Source organism: Oryctolagus cuniculus, chromosome 12 (genome assembly GCF_964237555.1).
Source record: "Oryctolagus cuniculus chromosome 12, mOryCun1.1, whole genome shotgun sequence".
In the NCBI taxonomy this organism is placed as follows: domain Eukaryota; kingdom Metazoa; phylum Chordata; class Mammalia; order Lagomorpha; family Leporidae; genus Oryctolagus; species Oryctolagus cuniculus.
Genome location: NC_091443.1, coordinates 19,979,612 through 20,003,493, shown reverse-complemented (window position 1 = coordinate 20,003,493; position 23,882 = coordinate 19,979,612). Strand labels below are relative to the sequence as shown.

At 46.5% G+C, this 23,882-nt stretch overlaps 1 long non-coding RNA gene across 2 annotated transcripts in view; it reads right to left on the bottom strand.

Moving 5' to 3' along the window:
• The window catches only part of LOC103351261 (uncharacterized), a 76,164-nt gene that overhangs the window by 11,169 nt on the left and 41,113 nt on the right, over window positions 1-23,882 (bottom strand). Inside the window, exons 2-5 of one of the 2 annotated variants that reach the window (XR_007910574.2) lie at window positions 13,291-13,395; window positions 4,084-4,271; window positions 3,232-3,590; window positions 330-1,490 (exon numbers count right to left, since the gene is read on the bottom strand). This is a non-coding gene — a long non-coding RNA (uncharacterized lncRNA). The remainder of the gene's footprint in view (window positions 1-329; window positions 1,491-3,231; window positions 3,591-4,083; window positions 4,272-13,290; window positions 13,396-23,882) is intronic. The other variant, XR_011380445.1, reaches the window with a different exon arrangement.

The window sequence follows — 23,882 nt, the reverse complement described above, 5'->3', positions numbered from 1 at the left end:
ACAAACTGACTGGAGCTAAACAAGCAGGACTGATTAATTTGCAGAGACATCTAGGTAACAGATTGTGATCAAAGTGGAGACCTGATCCTGTTAGATTGAAATGTGTTGTTGTGTGCCGCAGGAGGGGCACGGAGCAGCACGGTTTATCTTTATCAATGCTCTCCTCTGAAGGAGGGGACAGGCTTGCAGATCCTAATCACGGCGGAGGCCCTGCCACTCAATAATTACCCACTGTCTCATCCTAATCCCGGAACTAAGCCCGTGCCCAATCCATCTGGGACCCTTTTCCGTCTATTGCACAGCTCAAGAGTACGTGTGTAAACTATTACCTCTGGTTGTGCGCTCTGTCCCCTGAGGACACACGCGCGGCAGTGACCAATTAGGTAGCCGAGTGCTCGTTCCCCCTCTGCTTCCGATCCATCTTGTTCTTCTCAGCTCCGGTAATGAAGCGGCGGCGCAGCAGGCTGCAGAGACCCGCTCACCTGCGAAAGCTGTCTTGGACATCAGAGGGTGCGGGACACTGTGGGAGGCTCTGAACCGAGGAGCGGCACGAGACCCTCCCCTTGTGTCGTGAAGCCTCGCTAAGCCACTCTCAACCTGCTGCTGCCTTCTGCCAAGAACAAATCACACTCCGAGGAAAACACTCCTGACCCCGATCCAGAAATCCAACCACTGAGGAGTGGGGATGCTTGGACCCACGATCCCCAAACGAGAACCCACTCATGTGCCACGGTTATGAGTGCTGGGTCCTAAAGCCCTAGAGACTCCAGTGAGAACTCGGGTCCTGCAGTTCATCAGTCACTTAACCTCTTTGAGATTCCAGCTGATCCTTGGTGAGATGGTGCCCATCACATAAAGATGTCTTTAAAAAAAAAAAAAGATTTTTATTTTATTTGAAAGAGATAGAGAGAGGTAGAGACACCCACAGATCTTCCATCCGCTGGTTCACTCCCCAAATGACTGCAACAGCCAAAGCTGAGCCAATCTGAAGTCAGGATCCAGGAGCTTCTTCCAGGTCTCCCACGTGTGTACGGGGTACCAAGGACTTGGGCCATCCTCTGCTGCTTTCCTAGGCACATTAGCAGGGAGCTGGATTGGAAGTGGAGCAGCCAGGACTCAAACTGGCGCCCAGGCTGGGGCTTTAACCTGCTCCGCCACAGCACCGGCCACATGAAGATCTCTTGAGAATTAACCAAGTGCACTCAACTTAGAAACGATGAAGCCTCCATTGGTTAGCTAGTCCCCTTGTTTTCTGAATTCCGTTGCCATTTACAGCCAAGACCCCAACATCTGGCTCTTGTTCCGGTCGCACTAACCAGCCATTATCTGCTCACTATGTTGTGTCCGTGTACTTTATCTGTACCAATCAAGTACACATCCCCTGGAGGGTAAATCCATGTCTTTTTCTTGTGTGTAACCCACAAGGGACAGTGAATAAACACTCAGTGATTCTTGTCCTCAACTCTTCATCAAACTCTTCACAAATAGCCCTGAAGGTGAGAGGGACAAATGATAAGTTTTAACTTTTTTTAAAAAAGAGTTATTTATTTATTTGAAAGAGTTACACAGAGATAGAAGGAGAGAGAGAGAGAGAGAGAGAGAGAGAGAGAGAGAGAGAGAGGGAGGTCTTCCATCCACTGGTTCACTCCCCAGTTGGCCCCAACAGCCGGAGCTGCGCCAATCCAAAACCAGGAGCCAGGAGCTTCTTCCAGGTCTCCCATGTGGGTGCAGGGGCCCAAGTCCTTGGGCCATCTTCAACTGCTTTCCCAGGCCATAGCAGAGAGCTGGACAGGAAGTGGAACAGCTGGGACTCGAACCGGTGCCCATATGGGATGCTGGCACTTGGAGGCGGTGGCTTTACCCGCTACGCCAAAGTGCTGGCCCCGAGTTTCAACTTTGAAATGAGGAGAGGCTGGGGGTGGGTGTTGTGTTGTGGTACAGCAGGGTAAGCCGCTGCTTGGGATGCCTGCATCCCAGACCAGACTGCCTGCCTCCAGTCCTGGCTCCTCCAGTTGATTCAGCCTCCTGCTAATGCGCCTGGGAGGCAGCAGATGATGATGGCGCAAGTGCTTGAGTCCCTGTCACCCATGTGTGAGCCCAGGATGGAGCTCCTGGCTCCTGATTTTGGCCTGGCCCTGCCCTGGTTGTTATAGCCATTTGGGGAGTGAACCAGTGGATGGAAGATCTTTCCTACCATTCTTCTTTTTTGTCCCACTGCCTTCCAAATAAATAAATTTTAAAAAATTAAAACAAAACAAGAGAAGCAGCAATGATGTTAAACAAGTTAGCTAGCAGAGTTGCTAAGAATTCGTGAGTTATGAATGTCAGTTTGTACCAGAATCTGCAGAGGAGCCACAGGCCACCCCTGCATGCTGTCAGCTGGGGCAAAACCACTTGAAATGGCAGTGGCTGTCTTCAACGTCCTCCATCAGGGCACAGTCCCAGTCCCTAACTAGCCGGCACCGTGTATCCCATCTTTGCCGACACCGACGGGGTTGTCCTGAATTAAATCTACAGCTTGGCTCTCCTTGTCCTTCTCTGGCTGAGAGTGAAACACAGCACGATGTGGCTGTTACACAGGTGCCCTCCCCAGAACCCCTTCCCTCAGGCTTTGGGGATGCTCTCAGATGCACCACCCCGTGGAGTTCACATCAGCAGCTCTGACAGCTGTATCCTATTTAGTTCCACAGTGGGGCCATTTCAGTGTGGGGCTCTTATTCATTATACAAGCAATGTTTGTTAAAGGATCAGGCACAGGATGAGGTATGTTTGTTAGGACAGTAATTAAGATGGTGTGTGTGCCAGGGTTAGGGGAGGACTGGCTCGGGTTGGATCCTGAACCTCCTGTGGCTGGGCTACTTGGAAAGACTTTCGCACTTGCCTGGGCCACATCTGGCCCAGGTGTAGGTGTACATGTATTCCTTGTCCCTGCCATTCCAAAGGGTAGATGGGTAAAAAATGAGTCGCAGGGCTAACACGTTTTAATGCCCTGATACATTAGCCTTGGGCAAATTCTTTGTCTACAGCACATCCTAATGCCCTTTGAGTTTTCTGATTGACCTTTTCAGAGTGAATTACAATGCTCATAAATTTCTCAAAAATTACTTTGGTCCGTGGGCTTTTGATGATTTTGTTATATTGAGTCTTTCAGCATTTCGGTTCCTACAGACCAATACTGATGTGACCAGTGAGTCCCTTGCCAAAGATGCAATTACTTCTCTGAACAGTTACCTGGCTTTGCTGATTGGCGCAGCACTGGCTCCCAGTGCAAGGCCAGCCCTAAAGGGTGGTGCTGGCTTCTCAGCTCCCTTGGGGGCATCTCTGTGTCCCCCGAGCACTGCCTGCAAACATCTGAAATGCTGGCGAAATGAGAAGACATCACGTACTCAAACACGCAGTATCAATTCGCTGTTTGTAAGGAAACTCCTTGATTTCATCACGTCATAAACCTTGGACTCTGCACAGATCTCTAAGTTTACAGTCTTCTGGCTCCCAAATAGGTTGTGTCAGTGTCGCTGAGGTAGGTAAACTGAGGCTGTGAAGTCACAAGTCTTCCTGGGCCAGGCTGGGGGCAGGAACGGCCTTCGTCCCTGTGAGGAATTCAGAATCATGGAATCATAGCCAGGCCCCTACGAGAGAGAGCTCAGGTGCCACCCTCATCCTGCTCACCCTCTGGCTGGTGACGCTACAGATGCTCCCTCCCCCTCACACAGTCTCGCTTCTGTCCTGCAGCCATCCCTGGCTCTCTCTCTTCCAGGCCTCGGGCTGTGGGGCCCCTTCATCCTCAGCCTGTTGGTCTCCCTGTCAGCTGAAACCCCAAGCCCTTCCTGCTGTCCCCACATAGAACTCAGAAGCCCTCTCCATGCCTGCCCACTCCCCTAACTCTGATTCTCCACTGCCAGCTACGTCCACGTGTCAGAGGCTGGGAAAACCTCATCTCCTTAAATTCAACATCTCCCCAAATAAGCCCGTTAATGCGCCCGGCCCCGCACCCCTAGGAAAGTGTTTCTTCTTCGCGACCACAGTATTTACTTCCAGCAGCGGCGCCACACAATTTGACACTTCCCTGTCCTAATTGCTTACTTTGTGTGTCTGTTTTGCCTCCTGACTGGACGGCAGTATCTTCGGGGAGGAGGGTCTGTGGAGCAGGAGGCCCCTGGAGAGCCCCTAATAGGTGCCAAATGCAGAAAGGCTGAAGTCACCAGTTGAGAAAATCCGCGTAAAATACACCTGAGCTTTTGGCCTGTGCGGAATCAGCATGACATTTCCTCCTGGGAGAGATTCACAGCACATAATTTTTAGTTCCTTTTCTCCCCAATGCTCAGCTTACTCTGGGAAGCAATTTGGGGTGAGAGAAAGGCACAGGCCCTGCTGAACACATGAAAACAAAAATTCTCTAAAAAGAAACCATCTGCAAGAAAAGTTGGTTCCACCGCGACACAGGTAGGCCTCAGACTTCCCATCGGCAGGTGGGGCCTGAACACCTTGCTGAGAACCCAGGGCCGCCACACACCTGGATTTCAAGGCAAGGTCAGCTGCTGACTCTCTGTGTTTCCTCGAGGAAGTCACTTCACCTCTCTGAGCCTCTGTGGCCTCACCATAAGAGTGGGAAGGAAACCATCTCGTGGGATTTGTGTGCGGATTATTATTCTCAGTGATACAATGAAGTACCTGTGATAGGGCTTGGTGCAGAGGAGGCATGGTGCCAGCTAACTGCACTGAGGAGGCGGGGGAAGTGTGTTATGGTGATGAGGGTGATGTCCAGGACAAACCTCCCAGCAGGAGAAACCCATATATGTGAAGGTCCTCCAAAAAGTCCATGGAGAGGCCGGCGCTGTGGCAGAGTAGGTAAAGACGCCGCCTGCAGTGCTGGCTTCCTATATGGGCACCGGTTCAAGTCCCAGCTATTCCACTTCCTGTCTAGTTCTCTGCTATGGCCTGGGAAAGCAGTGGAAGATGGCCCAAGTCCTTGGGCCCCTGCACCCACGTGGGAGACCCGGAGGAAGCTCCTGGCTCCTGGCTTTGAATTGGCACAGCTCCAGGAATTGCGGCCAATTGGGGAGTGAACAAGCGGATGGAAGACCTCTCTCTCTCTCACTCCTCTCTGTGTGTGACTCTGACTTTCAAATAAATAAATAAATCTTTTAAAAAAAGCCTGTGGAAAACAGAATGAACAGATGTTTATTTTGGTGCAAAACGATGCTGAAATCTATGCATAGTTTTCCATAATACACCTTTTCCATGGACTTTTTGAAGACCATTAATACAGATGCATGGATTTTTTTGTAAATTTTCAATTCCGTTTTCTACCACCTTTTTGACACCCCTTCGTAGATTTTGGCACACCATGCCCCTGCTCTGTTCGCCAGAGTCAGGATCCTCAGAATCGCAGCTGTGATAAAACACCACACGTCTGACTACCAGGTCCTCCAGTAGCTGCCCTCCTGTACCCGAGGCACACTCTTCCACACTGCCTCAGTTTCAAACAAGACGTGCAGAGAATGTCTCTCCGAGTTCCTCTTACAAATGACAGATGTGATTCTCAGCTGTACTTTAGTTAGTAGGAAGAGTTTCCTTCTCCTCTGGGCAGAAGGATCCACTAAAAGATGGAGTCTTTGGGAGGGCTGAGCATCCTTGGAGAGGGTAAATCTCTGGGATGATCGATTGCTGTAGTGTCTATGATACTCCCGCACACCCAAAACATTTCCAGGAATAGTTTCGATTCACTTTAATTTAAAAAGAAAAAAATAGGAGCTGACGCTGTGGCATAGTGGGTAGGGCTGCCGTCTGTGGCACTGGCATCCCATATGGGCACCGGTTTGAGTACTGGCTGCTCAACTTCTGATTGAGTTTCCTGCAAATGCTCCTGGGAAAGCAGCAGAGGACAGCTCAAGTGCTTGGGCCCCTGCACCCACGTGGGAGACCCGGAAGAAGCTCCTGACTCCTGGCTTTGGATCAGCCCAGCTCTGGTTGTTATGGACATTTGGGAAGTGAACCAACAGGTGGATGATCTGTGTGTGTGTGTGTGTGTGTGTGTATGTATGTGTCTCCCCCTTTTTTTTCTTTAAGATTTGTTTATTTACTTAAAAGACAGAGTTACAGGGAGGCAGAGGCAAAGAGAGAGAGAGATCTTCCATTCGCTGGTTCACTCCCCAGTTGGTCACGATGGCTGGAGTTGCACTGGTCTGAAGCCAGACGCCAGGAGCTTCTTGCAGGTCTCCCACATGGGTGCAGGGCCCAAGGACTTGGGCCATCTTCCACTGCTTTCCCAGGCCATAGCAGAGAGCTGGATCGGAAGTAGATTCAAACTGGCGCCCATATGGGATGCCAGCACTGTGGGCCGCAGCTCTATCTGCTACACCACAGTGCGGCCCCTCTCCCTCTCTTTCTAACTCTGCCTTTCAAATCAATAAATAAATCTTCAAAAAATAAATAAATAAAACTTCAAACGGTAACAGACATTGTGTCTTTATAAACCTTAGGAATCACTGTCTCCTTAGCAGGTTTGATGCCAGAAGGGAACAGCTGTTGGGTATCAAGTCACCTCCTTTCTCATTTTTCTCTTTCCCAGGTTATGGGCAGCTTCAGTGGCACAGCGGAGCCTCAGCTCCCACAGATTCGCTCCCTGTGGCCAGTGCAAGGACTAAGGGAGCCTTTGAAGCGAGGCTCCCAGTGCATATGGCATGGGCTGCTCTCCCAGCACCAGCCTGGGGCTCTGCTCACCACCCGCACAGTGTGCTATCCACTTTCACAGGGACTGCCCCACTCTGGAGAAACCTACCGCCCATCTACCTTCAGCTTGAAGAAGCCACCTGTTCACATACAGCCTTCCCCTCATCTCTTCAAAACGAAAGAGCAAGGGTCCGTCATCAGCACCTTGTGGAAACTGTCATACTCCATCCAGCTATGCGTTTGTTCACATAGCTAGCTCTCTGTTGACTGACTGATCTGCAGTGTAAGAATGGGGCCCACAGGGTGAGCGCTGGGTGCAGCAATTAAGATGCCCCTGAGGATGCTCACAGCCCTTGTTACAGTGCCTGCTTCAAGTCTCAACTGCACTCCTGATTCCGGCTTCTCGCTAATGTGCACCCTGGGAGGCAGCAATGATGGCTCAAGTACTTGGGTCCCTGCCTACATGTGGAAGACCGTGATGGAGTCCCAGGTGGCCCAGCCTTGGCTACTGCAAACATTTGAGGAGTGAACTAGTAAATGGAAAATCTCTCTCTCTCTCTCTCTCTCTCTCTCTCTCTCTCTCTTTCTCTGCATCCCTCTTGCTCTCTCTCTCTGCTTTTCAAACAAAAATAAGAATTGAGCTGGCAAGCAGGGAGAAGACTCTTGTAGGCCACACTACTTTGAAGAACAATTGTTCTATCAAGATATATTGCCTGGCTAAATGTTCGTTAGAGACATACTCAAAGGATTTATTTAATACAATGTCATGGGCTCTGAATTTTAGTGGCAAACATTCCTAGGGGGGAAATATTCCTGGGACTTAACACTGAATGAAATGACCACTGAAGGAGAACTGTGAGGTGTTTGAATTCATCCTTGGAAAACTGGGCTTTGAGGCTGGGGGATACCCAACAATGGTGACTGCGATTTTATCAGCCACTTGAGTTGATGTTGAATTTTCTATTTGCCAAGACCTGTGAATGTCTCATCTGTGGGATTTGAATAAGATATGAAATGCCCACTATGATGTATAATCTCTTTGCTATCACCATCAATGCACAGTGTGTACTGTGGCCTACAAGTGAGCGGGCTGATCCATCTCTTTAGGCACCTGCTGCTTCTCTTCCTGGCTTCAGATTATGCTCCTCAACTGTGCTGTGATAGAGAACGTGCTGACTGGAGGGGGTTTATTCCAGTCTGGGGCACTTGTTTGATTCTCAAATTCTAATGCAGTTGCTCCCTTAGACACTTGGTCCTCTCTGGCAGATGGCTGTCTCGTTGCTTTGGGCGAGGACTGAAGTCCCTAACCTCTCTCAGAACGTGTCATGAGAACTCCGAATCCCACCATGCTGAGTCCTTCTGAGTGTTCTAGAGTCTGAGAAGGGAGCTTGTCTAGGACCGAGAAAGGATATGTGTGGGGAGCCGAGTCCAAGTCCTGAGATTTACAGCTGCTACTATAAAAATGGTTCCCTGACCTTACAGCACCAGCCTGTTTAGACAGCAGATGCCCACATGACATTTTCCCCAAGTCCGAATTCATTGGTTTGTTGTCCTCCGAGGCAATTCAGGCACTTAGGTGATTTTCTCAACCGTGAACCAGTAGAATAAGTGTCCTATTGATTTTGACGAAATTGAAAGCCCCCTCATACAGTCCATTGGTGGCAGCGGGTTAGGATGGGGCATACTGGCCAGCCTGGCTGAAGTACATTTGCCTGCTGACAAATAATACGGTCATCTTTCACTTGTGCCTTGTGGATGGAGAAAAAGTCAATGTCATAGTCTAGATGATGACAGATGATTCCAATGGCAGGAAAAAGAGGATCGTTAGTGACCTACAAAATGCTGCACCTTCTCCCTGTACCAGCGACGGCAGTGTCCTCTGGTCCACGGGGTAGGCTATCAGGAGAACACTGTCATTTTAATTGTTCCCAAATGCCATCAAACTCCAGATACTTCTGCAGGAAGGGAAATCACCTACACAGTGGGCAAACAGAAGGAAGCCAATCCTGTACCTCAGTGTTCCCACCAACTGCGTGGAGGTTCCTGGTATTCGTTTTATACTGGTAACAAATAAACAGCAAATGTTTTTTTCTTTTTTCTCATCCTCCAGGCATGTCAAAGGCAGCTCTGGTCTAAGTGGCCACTTATGGACCCAGACTGATGGAGGTTCTGCCCTGTTTACCACATAACTTCCAAAGTCACCTTGAGCATAACCATCCCAGGCATCCAGAACGGTGTGGGTAAGGGGGTGGCAGAACAGATGTAGAGAAGCTTGGATGTCCCCTGTATCACTCACTGGTGCGGCAGATGTATGAGCCAAGTCATCCATATTCAATTGTCTAAAACTCAGTTGTTCCAAACCATGGTCACGTACAACTCACTGCAAGGGAGGCTAGAAAAAGCAGACTAGCTGGACACCAGGAAGAACAGCAGCAGATTCTTGGTGAAGAGTGGGCAGGAACCCTGGGCAAAGTGACTGACATCACGTTTGGGGAAGGAAAGGGGAGAGGCACTAGAAATCTGAGGAGGAAGCTGGAAGAGCAGCACTCCAGATGGAGGTGGTGGTAAGGCGGCAAGGAATGGGTGAGGGTCCACCATGCTCAGTGAGATGTCTTCCCAGCAGCAGGATGTCACTCTGAGCCAGTCACAGTCTGGCAAGGTCCTGCTCATGACCAACAGTATGATGGCCAACAGGGGAGGGGCAGGGAACAGATCTATTTGGCCCACACAGAGTGATGAGCGCAGTGACTCAGCGACAGCTGTGGCAAAGATCACAAAACTGACGTCCTTGCAGAGTTATCTCAGAAAGGAAGGGTGAAGCTGGTCAACCTCAGTGTGTACAGCTGCTAGGCCAGGGCCAGAGACACCGCGGAGAGAAATTTAGGTGTCTTCACTCCCAAGAAGTCATCCCGCAAGCTAAAGGAGCCACCGCCCTTCACAAGCAAAGACAGCCCCAGGGGGTTCTGGGGACGGCCAGGCAGATTAACCAGTCAACACTTGTTCACTTCATGTGCGACAGATATTGCAGACTGGCCTGAAGCTCAGCTACAGAACTATATAACTGTAGTTATATATACAAAATTATATATATAACTATATAACCTTTGGCCAAAAAAGATGAATGACGATGGTTTCTTATCAAGTGCATTCTTCTATTCATCTACTAAAAGGTGGTGAAATTTGATTTTTAATTCAGTGTGTCCTTGTAACTTTTGTTGATCTTATTTGTGGCCAGTTGGCTTCACTTTCCTGGTGCCTTTATTGCCCCTATCCCCACGTGTCAACCCCAGGATCAGGTTGAGACACTAAGTGACATCTCGGTGCTGGCAATGCTGGCAACCTGCAGCCTGAAACATGGTTGGAGATGCAATTATTGTCATACAATTTGCTGGGCTCCAAAGTTTATTGTAGCTGCCAAAACCCAGCAAGCTTACTTTTAGAAGCTGATTTCAGCACTACAGAGCCAGTGTCATCCAGCCACAACTATTCAGGCAGTGTATCCTTTGAGTAGTCTGATACAATGGGGAAGGCTTGGGACTTGGAATCAGGCTGCTTGGTCTGCCACTTGCCAGCTCTGTGAGCTTAGCCAAATTATTTAACCTTAGTCTCAAGTATCCACCATAGTATGTCAATTATACTGCTTTCTATGAGCTCTATATATGGTACTTATGTTTCATTACAAAATAAAAAAGCAGTAACTGTTTTGTTGACTATATACTAGATATTTTAAATGTTATTCCTGCATATGCTTCATTTCATAGATGACAAAACTGAGGCCTATGAGAGTTAGATGGCTGGACAAAGGACACAGCACTGATAACAGGCAGAACTGTGATTTAGATTCAGTTTTCTTATTCAAAGTCTTCAGTCTTAATTACTACATTATCATTTCAAGAAGGTAAAATGAAATAATTTAGGTAAATGTATAGTATTTGGCCTTCAGAGGTATCTAAGAAATGCTATTTTTTAAAGGTTTTATTTGAGAGGTAGAGTTACAGACAGTGAGAGAGAGAGACAGAGAGGAGGGTCTTCTATCCGTTGGTTCACTCCCCAGGTGGCCGCAATAGCTGGAGCTGTGCCAATCCAAAGCCAGGAGCCAGGTGCTTCTTCCCAGTCTCCCATGTGGGTGCAGGAGCCCAAGGACTTGGGCCATCTTCTACTGCTTTCCCAGGCCACATTAGAGAGCTGGATTGGAAGAGGAGCAGCCAAGACTAGAACTGGCACCCATATGGGATGCCAGCGCCGCAGGCAAAGGATCAACCTACTGCACCATGGCACTGGCCCTAAATGCTGGTTTTTTTGTTTTTTTTTTTCAATTTTTTCCATCCACTTACAAAATTATTTCTTTATTTGACAGGCAGGCAGACTGACAAATAAAGAGAGAGAGCTCCTGTTGCCTGCCTAGTTCACTCCTGCAATGGCCAAAGCTGGACTGGGGCCCAAGCTGGGAACTGGGAACTCAATCCAGGTCTCCCACAAGTGTGGCAGGAACCCAGTCACTTGGAGCATCACTGCTGCTTCCCAGGGTGAATATTAGCAGGAAGCTGACCTCAGGAGTGGGAGCCAGGAACTGAACCCAGGCACTCGGCTATGGGTTGCAGGCATCTTAACTACTGGGCTAAATGCCCACTCCTGGCATTGGTTTTTAACTTCCTAAGACACAGCTTTCCTTCCTGTGCTCAGATAATTCACACTGTACTGGTATTGGGTTTACTTTCATTCGTATTTACTTAATAAATATTTACTGAGTGTCTACTATGCGTTCCACCCTATGCCAGACACTGGGTATTCAGTCAGACAAAAGCCACAATCCCCCACCCTCTCTGTACTTGTAGCAATGCCAACAGCGTCCTCCAGGAGTCTCTGAACATGGACTCTAAGCCACATCGCACTTCTTTAAAATGGATTAATACCATAGCATTTGCAACTATAATATTATGTTACCTTGGACACCAGGCAATTAGCAAGTAATTAAATCTCCCTAGGTTTGAATACACCTGCAACCAAACTGTCGGCTAAAGTTGTGTTACACTCGCTAATTAGCATGAGTTGAATGACAGGATAATCAGAAAGAAAACACCTCCTCTTGGCGACTAAGATTAAATGATGAAGAAGTGGAATGCGCTTTTTTGCTTGGGTTTATATTAATACAGAGTGGATGGGCTCCCTGTTCACTGATATAAATGTCTCCGGCAATTAACATGCCTAGGGAGGACTGACACGGCTGATGTTCACATCCATCCTCCAACAGCACAGAGACTTTGAAAAGTAACTGTTGCTTAGCCCCTGTCTGAATGCTTCCAAGAGAGGCAACCATTGCTCAAAGCTAAGAGTGAAGGCACTAACCTTGGATTAGGTAGAGGTGCACTCGTTCAAAAACCCATGGTTTTGTTTGTATGACCATCAACCACAAAGATACCCTGGAAAATAGAGCACTTTCACCCACTCTCTCTCTGATCCACTATGTGACCTTTTCAAGAGTCCGATGTTGGCCTAGATTAGCTGAGACCTCAGGATAAACAGCCTTTTTAAAAAATTATAGAGTACTTTTCTAAATAAATCCAGAAAAATATTCAAGAGAACTTTAGAAATTACGTTTCCTCTTTCTCAAATTCCTCAGCTCTTAAATCAATAAATTGATTTGAGAAGTATCATGGTATCTACGTTAGCCTCCACTTAGCAGCTTCACGAATGTCTCTGCGGACGAACGTCATGGTGGGCTGGGTGGCTGAGGCCCTGTGCACGCACTCTGTGGGACCTGCCACTACCCGTCGATGGGTCTCATCCCTCCGCCCAGCAATGAGCCAAGCCGGGCACCAGGGCTGCTGCCGGCACAGCCAGGCAGGGCAGGCCCGGGGCAGGGTGAGAAGTCCCGAGAGCCCACCCGGGTTTTAACATGTCTGTTACTCAAGACGTTTCCTGGCCCTTAAACAAAAGCTCAGTGACAAACTTCAGTGTTCCAAGCTCTGAAGGAATTTAGCTTAATGCTAACACAGAAAAATTCCCCGAGACACTCATCTAACTTTCTCAGACAAAGTAAAGTGGAGCACGCCTGCTCTTAAAGAAGAAGGAAAAAAAGACATTATTTTCTTTTTTCAGAGACTGCGACCCGAGAGAGGGAATGCATTTGAAGTAGCAAATGTAGACATTTTGGGCAAATGTGTACTTCGTCTTCAAATGAACAGCTTTCAAAATGATCTTAGTTAAGCTCCCTTTTATTTGTATCTTTTATTCCCCGACAATGCCAGCTGAGGTTACCCATCTCCCAACAGCTACCAAATGGACTAGTAATTGTAAGGCTCGGTGATTTAATTAGACTCATTCTAAACACTCACGTTTTTATCAATTAGTTAATGGGCTAAAGCGAGTGTCTTTGTTGGAGCCAGGTCACTTGGAAGCTAGAGGCTTCTTGAGGGCAAGAAGCTGAAGAACAGCAGCGCTAATATCTGTAATTAACCTCGTGAGTCCCAGGTTGTTCAATTAGGAGTGACCCCCCTTCCCACCCATATGCCTTTCCTCAGATGGGGGTTCACGTGCAACAGCACTGGAGAAAAAGGAAGGAAAAGGCTGCTTCCCAAAACCCGGACCTGGGTGAAAACAGTGGGAAGAGGAACAAACCTGTCCACGCCAAGTGCTGCTTGGTCACTTACTCCAGCGCGGCTGGTCCTTCGGTGCTGGTGTTGCTAACTAGTAATGATTCTGGCCTTCGGATCAGCAATGCTCCTGGAAATAGATATCAGGAGGTCTTTTCAAAAACAGAGTTTTGTCTTGTCACACAGGCCAATTCTTAAACGGCATTGGCTGGGCTTCTGGAAATGCTTAACCTTTGACTGCTTTTGACAAATTATTGCCTTCAACATTTTTGGCTTAGAGTATTCCATTTCTAGTTTCCCTGTGAAAGGAGGTTTCCATTTTGTGCGGATAGTTATAGTAAGTAAATACTAGAAGCATGAAATCAAAGATTATTTTGCTTCTTAACAAGCTAGCCAACTTCTAGTCTTGTAAGAAATCTATAGCCAGTTCACAAATTGTGCAGTTACTCCTTGCTGATAAAACATGCAATAGCCTTATACATAAATAAAGACTAGTATTGACCAAAAAAAATTAACTTGTAAAGAAGGAGTGACACAATTCCATATTAAACCATATAAAAGACCACACGCTCTACTACTAGAGAAAAATCCACTCTGCCAAATAATACACACTATTATTTTTCATTTCTAACTACATCTTTAAATTGCTTCTTGTTCAGCATTATCAATATTTTCAATTTAAGCGGAAAAAAAAAGATATTCACTTTGAAGCCAAACACATCAAACCAGGAGCAGTTACAGAGATAATTCCTTTTCTTTTCTGCCTGGTTAGAAACCACTCACAGATGAGAAAATGAAGGACTGGATTTTTCTAGAAACATGCAAAAACAGAAGGGCAATGACACTTGTTTGGAGGATGTTAACCAAAAGGAGCACGGGCTATCATCTGAGACAATGGAATTCTTTCAGGCAACACCACAAACTTAAGAGTCCGATCTGTTGCTCCCAACCCACAAAATTAAAGACACCCAAGCAGCTGGCCCGAAGTCGCAGGCCCTTGCTCGGCCTGTCGCTGTGTGCACGTGACCAGGAGCGGTCCACGTTTGTTGTGACGGTCAACAATTGCATTGTGCGTGCTCAGTAAACACGCCGCTCCGCTGCGCTTCATAAATGTGCCCTTTGTTTCCTTCGTCATTAGGCAGACATTCGTTCTGTACGATGTCCAACTTCCAGACAGGTGGAATAAGGAGGTGGCATCTGTCTAAATATTGAATGCCACGCTTCCCCCATCTGCTGTAATAACAGTGCTGGGCCTGCTTGGCTTCAGTTATCCTCTTCTGCACACAACCAGTCAGCCATATGCCCTAGATACTGCACGTGCCACCAGAGCCTCGGGGCCTGTTTTGCAGCCCCTGAGCTAGGAGCCAAACGAGCGGGGGAAGAGAGGTGGAGGTTGGAAGGTCAGGCAAGTGCAGGAATCAGCAGGTGACAGGCAATGCGGCCCCGGAGAACTCCTCAAAGAACCAACAGAAGAAGCCTTGCAGAGTCAATGGCCAGCACCGAGCACAGTGCCAATCACATTTTACAGGGCATACCTTCCAAGCTAGGCAAATAAGAAGATTTGGAGCACATGGCAGTTCATCGTTTATAATCCTGTCTTAGCCCAGCATGGCTTAGTGATAGTTCAGTGACAGATGATGAGCACATGACAGCTGCAGGATCTTATACAAATGCATACAGTAAAATTAAAATTAAATTAGTGACACACGTGTACACATTGGTGGTGCAACAGTTACACAATCTGTTCGAGACCCCTCATGGGCTCGGCCACTAGGCCTGCAAGACACAGTCCTGACGAGGCACCCGGAGCTGGCCTCGCCAGGGAAACAGTCCCTGCTCTGCGCAGGGGTGGAACTCAAAAGGACTCAAAGGCAAATAAAAGCACTCAGGTCCCCACCCACAAAAATGGCAAAGTTTAGTGATGTTTCCAATTGACCTAATCCAAACTGACACAGGGTCTGAGTATTGGAAGGAGGAGAAAAAAGGCCAACAAGGAAGTGCATTGGGCCCGGCTGGACTAAATCCCTTACTGTCTCGCTCCCTCCATCTGCAGTCTGTAGGTTTTATTGCTAATACATTTTTTACATGCTTTCATAAAAACAAGAACACCATACTCGAGAACTCTCATGTGAGTGTCACTTCTACTATTTCAGATGTCTGGGTCCTTTGAGAGAAATTACAAATATTCTTTGATTCATTTGTCTGAAGATTTGATTTAGGTACTTTTTCATGATAAAGGATTTCCTAAATTGTGTTTCTCCCCAAAACCGTATAGAGATGTCATCTATTTTTGCAGATTTAATTTTTATTTTACCACTTCTACTCTTTTCCCTTGAGCTAATGCATTTCAAAAGGATTTGTGGTGACTGTTTCATGGACACATTTGCTTCAACTCAGATTTTAATAAAACTCATCAAAAAATAGAAGTTTTGCTTCTTGAGTTGCTTGTCACATCTCTGTAAAATATTTTATTTTCTTCTCATGAAATCCACACAAGAGTTGTACCTGCATAGTTCTGAATGTTTATAATCATTTGCTCCCTACATAATTACTTTATAAATCAATTGGATATTTTAATAGATAAAATAACTTAGGAAGTTTTTTAAGCTAAAGAAAAATTTAAAAGACTATTTAAAATTATTACAACACTATAGCAAAATAAAATTTGCTTCGGGATTATTCTTAACCCTCACAGTATTCTGAATACTACACGGATTAATGTTACAAAGCACCAAAAGGAATAAACAACTCGACCAAGGTCAGACGCGGGAAAATCTTCCGAGGAGTTACGATTCAAGAACTTCTTCTTCTGCCTTTTGGACCTTTATTATAGACTCAACACTTTCTCAGGGGGTTTGAAATTCCTGTCTCTTTCCCTCCAGGTCTACCACACTCCTACATGTGACGGCGACCTCAGAAGCACCGTGGAGACGCCCACAAATAAAGGAAAGGCCAACTATGCTTAAGGAGAAGACCGAGGCCAGACTCCTGGACCGCTTCGGGCCCCCTGAGACAGCAGCGCCTGGGTCATTCTCTCAACAGTGGAGTCTTACCTACCAATCTAATGGTGTTTTTTTTCGAGGATTTATTGGAGAAGTTCAAATTCTCAGGAGGTGGCCATAAGTCAATTCCTGCTTTCCACCTGAAGCATCTTGGAACGTGTCCTCCTCCGTGTCTGGGACAGATACAGAATCCTTTGAGGGCAAGCGCTACTGAGGCCACGCACAAATGACTACGTGCCTCAGTCAGAGATTTCCTGGCGTCACGCTTTAAAGAAAGGAAAAACTAAAAAAAAGTAGTGTCATAAGCAATTGTTCTGTCACTGTTGTTTAATCAAAGTTTCTGCTGAATCCCTTTTCTGCCCATTTCCAGGAGGGCTGCCAAACAAGCATGAGTATTGGCTGTATGTGCTGTGTGCCAGTGCAGTAAAGAACACTAAATTCTGTAACAGGCCACGCTTACCGTAGGGTAGCAGACGCCCTCGTCTGAAAGAGAAAGAAATGGCAGTTTGGAACCTGTCTCTGAGCCCTTATTTTGTATATCTACACATCAGGCTGAAAACCTGCCTCCTCCAGGGCCAGGTGTTCAAATCAGCTTCGGGGTTCATCCAAGTCACGAGTGTCATCGTGCGCTGTGGGCACAAAACCCATCAGGACTGTGTCCTTCCCTGTGCGAGGCAGCGACACCTCCAGTCCATCAGCAACAAGGAAGTGCACACGAGGAAATGTGCTTCCCTCCGGGAGGCTGGAGAAAGTGGAAAGGAAACGTGAAAAGTAACTGATGTGTACGTCCTGCCCTACACCCGCACCCGGCCACTACTGATAAGGCTGGTCACACACAGCACCCGGACGCCCAGGGTAGTCAGACTGTTGTAAAATGTGTTCAAGGAACTGAAAGAATCTGGGAATGGAATACCCCACCTATCCAGGGAAATTGTAGCCATCACTGCAGGTGGCCTGGTTTATTGAAAAGATGATAGAAATCATCAACAACACCAAACAAATCTTAAACACCCATCATTAAGTTGATTATCGGGTTGACGAAGTGGCCATGTTTGGTGCTGCTGGAACCAACAGGGACAAGGGTTTCTTGGGAGAGAGTTGTGGGTCTAGGCTACTCTGCAGCCATTAGAGGAAGCACAAACCTCTCCTGGGTGGGCAGCAGTGGGAGGAGAATGAGGGTAGGGCATGATCTCTTTAAGTCACCAAACAAAACTTTTTTTTTTAAAAAAAGGAATGTCCTCATTATTATTAAAAAAACATCCTCCTTATTAATTACCATTATTATTTACAGCCTAGGTTCTTCATTAGAAATAAAGGAGCTTGTATTCAGGAGCCCAATCTGCAAGGATGGAAACCCTCCGAGGGAAGGAAGGGAGAAAGATTGAGCAGCTCGCCCTTTTATGACTGTTATGATTACTCTTTATTACTTAGCACTTACACGGCACTTTATTTTTTCCAAGTGCTTTACAATCCTTAATTACTTAATCTTGAAATATATTTAGAAAGGCACTTGAATTTATTTGACGCTGCTGTTCAAAACCTATTTCGCCCCATTTTCAGCCCCCACTCGTGGCGGCACAGTATCTCCTGCTGGGAGTGGAGGTGCTGACAGACGGGATCTCCTGAAGAAAAGTGGAGGGGAGGCAGCGCGGAGAAACCAGCCTGTGTTCAAATAACAATAATCAGCAACAACTGCTGCCCTCTCCCTCTCTCTGGCATTCTTTGCCAATCCGGCGTCTTTCAATTTTTTAAATAATCAGCAATTTATAAAATGCAATAAATATAGATTATACATACCATACACACAACAGATTTTTCTAACTGAATTATGTTGCTTGTCATGCAAATAGGTAGTCCTGAACCAATTAAGAAACAAAGGCGCATTGCAATATAGTAATGAAAATTTCTGGAGCCCAGCTTTTGGGTCCAGGGTCCTTGAAAGACAGAAAAGAAGAAAAAGAAAAAACCCAGAGAACAATATCATCATTCTATCAGCAGTTAAGTTGAGTCTACTTATGCATGATCAAAGACTACAAATATAGTTTAAACAGCATGAAATAATCGCTGGGTTTGCAATATGAAATGATTTTTAAAAGCAAAACCAACAACAATCTTTGTGCCACTACATTCAGAGACTAAAGACTAATTTTGTGATGCCAGGCAAGCTAAGGTAGTGGTAGGGAAATTAGGGTTAAGAGGCTAACCTCCCTCCCTGCGTTCCCTTTGAAGATTTCTCTATTCTGGGGGAGAGGGTAATGAAAATATTTTACCTCCCCTATTGCAATTAGGTCAGTGGGCCACAGCGAAAAGCTGCTCACACCATCACATGCCAAGGCAACTGCAAGCCCAGCTGAGACAGAAGGGGCAGGATTCAGCTCTATCGGCTGCCCTGGAAAGGCCAAGTCCAAAGGCAGTGAACAAACTTCCTTCCGAGTAGGTCTCCCTCTCGAGCTCTGGTATTTCAACAAGGGAGAGAGAAACGCAAAGTGACTCCTCCTTCCTTCCTAGACTTCTCACACCAGAGGAACAGCCCACATGCGAGGCCCAAAGTCTAGCATTGAGGGCCAGTATGAGTACAGATGGAAATGGTGCCCTCTGCACGGAGATCTCCTTTACAAAAGGGCCATGACTGGCAAGTTACATCTATGTGGCTGCTTTGTGGTCGTGGCTTTTCTATTTTCGTTTCTGACATCAGGGAAGGATGCATAGGAAATTCAGGATCCAGAAACTTAATAAAACAGCTCTAAACATGACAGCATTTATGAAAAAGATTAATTACCAGGAGTAAGGAGGCCTGATGCCAGGAATTTATAGGATTGATACAAATACGGTGCCCTGCTGGGCTGCTCAGCCCATAAAATGCAACCCTAATCTCCAGGCCTATTATTGTTTTTGCAGAAACAACAGGCTTCAGCCAGGACAACAAAAGAGTGTATAATAGAGTTTCAGTAGGGAAAAAAAAATCACTACAGCCATGGAAAATAAACACCTAGCCCAGCCTTCCCGTAAAGCAGCAGTGTCTACAGAGCGCCATTGTCGCGTTCAGAGCAGAGGGCCGTCGGAAAGGGGCGCGCCAATTAGTAAGGAGGGATGGGGCCGGCAACTGCACAGCCAGTCGTTCTGACGGGCAGTGCCAGTTTGTTCTTTATTTGGGAAATAAGCCGGCTGCTTCCCTTAAAGAAGAGAACCGCTCTTGTGAACACATGGGAAGACCTTTGCCAATAATCACTGAGTTAGCCCCTTGTAAACAATTTCTTAAGTCCCCCCTCCTCCCGACAGTTCTCCTTTCGCATCTTGCCCATCTCTTATAATTGATGTGCCTGACAGTCAGAAACACTGGGTGAAACCACAAATTAGTCATGGCAGGAACAAGAAAAGAAGCTCAAGTCGGCAATTGGATTACACTAACCAATCAGACCGGTGTCTGCCTTTGTTTGTACTCACCACGTTGATGGTAAAGAGAGAGACAGCTTCCATAACTAGTAATTTGAGGTTTGCACTAGATTCATGTTTAAAAATCAGACACATTTTCTGGGGACCAACGGAAGGAAAAACAGTGTCACCTGTATTTGTGTATCCCTAGCATCATGGAAAAGTATGAATGAGTGGATGTAGTAACGCCCACTCTACGTGCGACCTGCGCTTACACGTGACTTATCTTGACACTCCACTTCGTTCAGAGCATTTGTTTATAACATATGGTGTCTGTTTCACATGCTAACAGTGACTTTTTAATTTGAAGTCAGCCACAATCAGTGGTCCTAAATCCTCGCTGTCTCCGGGATTAATTATGGGCACTAGACAGCAGTAGCAATCCTCTCTCCTTGATAAGCCCCATAGACGAGTTGGCAAGAGGAAAAAACAGGCCTTCTGAGGTTAGAGAGGGACCAGAGCCCGCATGCACCGGACGCCAGTGTGAAACGGCAGAATTAACGATGAAACCACCCCCATTATTAGAGCACCTTGGTAAAATATTACCCACCCAGGAAATGGCATTTCTAAATGCTTGCTCGCTCACTTTTATTTATCGTTTTCCTCTTAGTAGAGCAAATTTAAAAGGCACTTGTCCCCGCCTCTACAGAGACTCAGTAGTTGTTAAAGCAACAAGGAAACAAAACAAACCCAAAAACCCATCATCACAATGGCGGTTCCAGCAGCAGCCTGGGGCTCCACGGTCAGTGGTTTCGCAAACAGGGACCTGTGGAAACTCATGGTGTGTCCAGGACACATTGCTTTGCCATGATAAATACTTGCAGGATTGAGGTCTCTGCCCACAGACAGAGAAGCCACTGACAATAATACACCTCTCTGTGTTCCCTGCAGTTTCCCATCTGGGTATGGAATTCCTCATCCCAGTCTCTCAGGAAGATGTGTTCACCTAATACAAGGCTACTTCACTAAGTTCATGTAAGAATGGAATTGAATGATAATTTCACTTTGGTGCAAAAAAATTTTTGAGATCCATGAATGGTTTTAAAGTATTTTCCACAAACTTACTGAAGGTGCCATGGATGCATGAATTTCAGAAAACTTTTTCCAACAAAGTAAGCTTTTCTATTAATTCCATTTTCCACAAACTTTTAAGGCATCCTCATAGATCCTTAACCAACTTATTGTTTTAAGAATGTCAATGAATGCCATCTACTTCTAATGACGGGAAGGGGTCAAATGATTCCTTTAGATTCCTTCCAGTCCCACTTTTCAACGCTGAAGATATTTTACTGAAGCAGGCTGACTGTACGAAGGGTATCTTTGTGTGTATTCGTTTGCAAATTCCTTGGGTAGCTACAACATATGGGCCACTGCACTGGGACTGAGGGTGCAAGGGTGTGCAAAAACCCTGGGGTTCTTGCCTTCAGGGACACCAGAAGAGAAAGGACACCAGACTGCTCTGGGGACTGGAGAAAGTCCCCCTGGGACTTACTTAGATGAAGCAGAAGAGACTTAAAATCACCCTCTCTGTGGGAAGAGCATAGCACAGACAGGTACCCAAGAGAGAGAAGGCAAATTCTTTCAAGGAACCGAAAGGAGCCTGGGATGCTAGAAGTGAGGAGGCCCTGGTGCTAGAAGAGGGGACAAATATAGGCAGGGGTCCAACTACAGGGTCTTAAATAACCACAGAACTCCAAGCCTTCTTTCTCGCTTTCTACTCTTGTAGAGCCTTCAATCACATTATGAACAAATCAGAGTGTACAATCTCACTTTTCAAGCTTTCAAAGATTTAACTACCCCCTACCCCCCCAACGCATACACACACTCACAAATAATATAGACTATAGAACCCTAGGTTTACAGTCTGAGTTTTCAGACATCCAGGCTTAAGAAGCTGTACCCCAAATGTTTCCCATGCGTGCACGTGAACAGCAGGCTAGTCCCTGGGTTAGGGAGTTCACAAGCATTTGGATGAACATACTCCTTTATAGTTGGCCTGCATTCAATGGAAGGTTGGCCTTTAAGAATAAAATGTGGGGTGCAGCAATTAAGATGCTACTTGAGATGCTCACATCCCATATTTGAGTGCCCAGGTTCAAGACGTGGCTCTAATTCCAATTCCAGCTTCCTGCTAATGTACACCCTGCACGGCAGCAGACAATGGCTCAGGTACCTTGATTCCCTGCCAACCACAGGAGACCAGGATAGAGTTCCTGGCTCCTGGTGTCAGCTTGGCCCAGTCCCAGCTAATGTGGAAGATCTCTCTCCCTCTGTCATTCTTCCTTTCAAATAAACACATAAACTTTATATTTTTTTATAAAGATTTATTTGTTTATTTGAAAGGCAGAGTTAGAGATTGAGAGAGAGAGACAGAGAAAGAGAGAGAGAGAGAGAGAAAAAAAAAACAGAGAGAGAGGTCTTCCATCTGCTGGTTCACTCCCCAAATGCCCGCAAGAGCCAGAACTGGGCCAGGCTGAAGCCAGAAGCCAGGAGTCAGGAGCTTCCTCCAGGTCTCCCATGTGGGTGTGGGGGCCCAAGCACTTATTCAGCTGTTTTCCCAGGCCATTAGCAGGGAGCTGGATTGGAAGTGGAGAAGCCAGGACTCAAATAGGTGCCCACATGGGATGTCGGCGTTGCAGGCAGTGGCTTTACTGGCTACACCGCAGCAGCGGCCCTCATATGTGTGTGTGTGTATTTTTTTTTTTTTTAAAGAAAACATCTTTGGTTGTCTTAGCCTAATTAGATATAGACACTACTCACGTACCAGACAGCATTCAGCGCTAAATTCTGTCATTTCTCCAATGCACTGACTCTTCGCATGTCACTGTGTCTTCGAGGCCTTTCCTAAGCTCTCCCAGTTCTTTCTGAGATTGGGGTCTTTCATTGTTCACTCTGCCTTAGTAACAGAGGCATTTTCTGGATTTTTAATGAATTATCTTTATATTCCATCCTCTTTCACTTGCCCTCTTCATTAAATAAATAAAGAGTGTTTATTTTTTCTCCTGAGACAAACACCACTTTTGTATAAAGGCAGCATTCTTCCTCTTTGTTTTTGGAACAGCAACGCCTGTCCCTTTGGCTCATCTCTTCAGCACTAGCCCTGGTGGCAGCAGATCAATCCTCCAGGCTTTGTTTCCGTTTAAAAAGTTCATTGATGATTCTTAGCCCCCTTCCCTCAAGAGTGGGCTTAATTTTCAGGAGCGGGAACCAAACACGAGGAGTGATGTCATCCTTCAGTTGCTAAGAGCAACTATTACAATAAAACCCACTCAACGTATCCAGAAGCCATATTTGCAGCTTGTTAATTACACAGTGGTGCAGCAACCCTCCAGGCTATTAACTTTTTTGGTCACTTCACTCTGCATTAGCACTTTCAGCAGAAAAGGAACAAGAACAACAGAAGGTGGAAATGCCCACGAGGCAGCCTTTGTTCCTCCCCTGTGTATTCAGGATCTCATCACTATGGAATTGGATTTGGCTTAGGGATCACCCAGTCCATATCACACATGGGGAAACAGAGGCCCGGGTGACTCCCGTGGAGGACACAGTGCTCCTGTGTGCAACAGTGGACAGTTAGCCCACCAGCCTCTGCCTCGTGACTGATCCTCTCTTCTGCACTAAGAATTCCAGTTCTAGCTTCGCTCCCAGCTGACATTGCATTTTTTAGGAGAGTCCCCCAACTCTTTCCAAGCCCAGGACAAGAATACCTGCCTTCTCTGTGTCACAGAATTACTACACAGGAAATAGGAGGGTGCCTCAAAAAATCCATGAAAATGTGAAATTAATAGGCAAATTTATGTTGGTGCAATAAAGTTTGAAACCCATACATAGTTTTTTTCATAATACATACTTTCTGTGAACTTTCTGAAGATCCCTAGCACTTTAAAAATCTCTAAAGAGCTTTTTGTGGGGAGTGTAGAGGAAAATAGAGTTGAAACCTTGCAACTGAGAGATGTCTAGTTCCCAAGAAGACAGCAAAGAACTTGGCATGGGCTTCTGGCTTACAGTCTCAAACCTTGGGGGCCTACTGAAGTGAGAGGCATGTGGGTGAATCCAGAACTTAAAGCCCCCAGTTTTCCCCTTGATAATCCGGAAGGTAGACAGGGGAGGGATCACAGACACGTGACAGGCCCTGGAAGAAGGCCATTTCCGCTCCCCACTGAACCCTGGAGACTGCATGGCT